This window comes from Cornus florida, unplaced genomic scaffold (genome assembly GCF_030987335.1).
Source record: "Cornus florida cultivar Cherokee Brave unplaced genomic scaffold, ASM3098733v1 CherokeeBrave_3.0.0_Hap2_Chr05, whole genome shotgun sequence".
Classification (NCBI taxonomy): domain Eukaryota; kingdom Viridiplantae; phylum Streptophyta; class Magnoliopsida; order Cornales; family Cornaceae; genus Cornus; species Cornus florida.
In genome coordinates, this window is record NW_026775575.1 from 39,582,476 (window position 1) to 39,585,073 (window position 2,598).

The 2,598-nt window shown below is 37.5% G+C and overlaps 1 pseudogene; it reads left to right on the top strand.

The window, feature by feature from the left end:
• Nucleotides 1–2,060: 2,060 nt before the first annotated feature.
• On the top strand, nt 2,061–2,159 carry LOC132310745 (small nucleolar RNA R71; annotated as a pseudogene).
• Nucleotides 2,160–2,598: the final 439 nt, after the last annotated feature.

Sequence of the window (2,598 nt, forward strand, 5' to 3'; positions counted from 1 at the left end):
TACTCAAGTATTAAACAATTAAAACAATTAATCCAACTAAATAAGCAAATAATCACAAAATAAAATTAAATAAGCAAATAATCACAAAATAAAATAAAGCAATAAATAAAATGCCGAGACTAACCTTTTAAAATTAGGGGTATTACACACACTCCTCTACAACACACACTTCTTCATGTTGGTCCATTGAATTCGGGGTTGGGTTAAAAATGTTCAACTTCACTTTCATATACCCAAATGAGATTTTCATTATCCCCGTCCTACAATTGATGTTAGCATTTGAAGTTGCCAAGAACGGACGGCCAAGGATAACGGGAATTTGGCTCTTAGGATTTGGAGCTGGTTCTGTGCCAATGACAACAAAATCGAACGGGAAGAAGAACTTATCAATTTTAATCAAAACATCCTCAATGATACCCCTAGGCTTTTTGATTGATCGGTTGGTGGGTTGTAAAACTACCGACGTCAGTTTCAAGTAACCTAAGCCTAATTTGATATATACCGAGTATGGAAGAAGGTTAACACTTGCTCCTAAGTCTAAGAGAGCCCGATTGATGACATGGTCACCAATGATGTAAGAAATAATAGGTGAACCGGGATCTTTGAACTTTGGGAGAGTGTTATGTTGCAAAATAGAGCTCACTTGCTCGGTCAAGACCACTTTTCTTGCTGATTGGCTTTTGTTCTTCCTCTTTTAGGTGCAAAGATCTTTTAAGAACTTGGCATAAGCCAGAATTTGCTTAATTGCATCCAAAAGTGGGAGATTAATCTTCACTTTCCTAAACATTTCAATGATTTCATTGGTCTTGATCTTTTATTTATCAAGATAAATGGATCCTTTCAAGGCATCTGGAAATGAAGTTTTTGGCTCAAAAGCTTTTTTAAAATTTTTCTTTGAAACATCATTAACACAAGAATTTTTCAAGTCCTTTTTTAAATCATGCTTTCATTCATCTTTCAAATCATTTCTCAATGCTTTCTCAACATGATGATCATGCACATGCAATGAAGGAGGAATAAAATGTGAAACAGGACGGGTGTCAACTTTTGGTTGCACCGGTTCACTCTTTTCATTGGACACACCTACTTTGTTGTCCACAATCTTCCCACTTCTCAAGGTTGTCACCGCATTGACATGCTCAATTGTGGGACCTTCTGATGAGGAATAAGTCTTCACAACACATTATTGCTTTGGTGGGGCATTCAAAGGCATTTTCCCTTTCTCTCTAGCATTTAAAGTACTAGCTATTTGCCCTACTTGGGTTTCTAGCTTAGCAATGGATTGAAAGTGAGAATGAAGCAATTGAGTGTTCGCCTTTAGAGTGCCTAAAGTGGTCAAAACTTTTTCTTCAAAAGCGGGACTCCTAGAATTTCCTTGAGAATACGATTGTTGATTAGGGAAATGGGAATTAGAGAATTGATTGCCATGTGATTGAAATGATGATGATCTAAAACCTTGGGAACCTTGGCTCTGCATTGGAGGCGGAACATACTTCCCTTGAAAACCACCTTGGGGAGGGTTTGAGCCTTCCCTTTGGCTTTTCCAAGAAAAGTTCAGATGGTTCCTCCAACTTGGATTATAATGATTGCCAAAGGGATTATTCCCTTGGTTAGCAAAAATGGCATTTGTTTGCTCATGGTTGTAATTTTGCACATGTCCATGGGGACAATTGGAAGTACAATGTAACACACTAGAACAAGTCATACATGATTCATTAGATGCACGATGATGAACATGATCAGGGGAGGAAGACATTTGATTCACCGAAGTTTGGTTGATCAAAAATTGATCAAACCTTAGAGATAAGGATTTCATCTTGGCGGCTATATCATTGGAGTTGTCAACTTGGTACAAGCCAACATTCTTCATTCCACCTTGATTTCTACCATTTTTAGAAGATAACGACCTATGCATTGAATTCTCACTCATACTTTCATACAATTACCACACATCATTTTCATACTTATCAAGATAAGAACCACCCATAGATGCATCAACCATACCCTTGTGATTATCCGGTAAACTTTCAAAGAAATATTGAACTAATTGCCACTTAGGTATGTCATGATGTGGGCACTTCCTAAGCAAGTCATTGAATCTTTCCTATGCCTCATGAAACATTTCCCCATCCCCTTGAGAAAATTCATGAATTGAAGTTCTCATGGCATTGGTCTTTAATACCGGGTATTACTTCTTCAAGAACTCTTGTTGCATTTCTGCCCAAGAAGTTATCAAAAAAGGCCTAAGATTGTTAAACCAATATTTTGCTTTGTCTTTGAGGGTAAAAGGAAAAATTTTGAGTCTTAACACTTCTTTTGGCATGTTCGTGTATTTCACGGTGGAACACACTTCAAGAAACTCATCCAAATGCTTATAGGGTTCTTCACTTGGAAGTCCATGATAGTTAAGAAGCATTTGAATGGTTTGTGGTTTGATTTCATTGTGATGTGCTCTAAATGGGGGAAATTGAATGCAAGTGGATGCATTATATTCATTAGGCACATAATGGTCTCTTAAAGCAAGAGGGGGATTTACAACCGGTAGTGCTACTCGAACACCGTGGTTAGCTTGAACCATAGGAGGTTGTGGAACAAAGA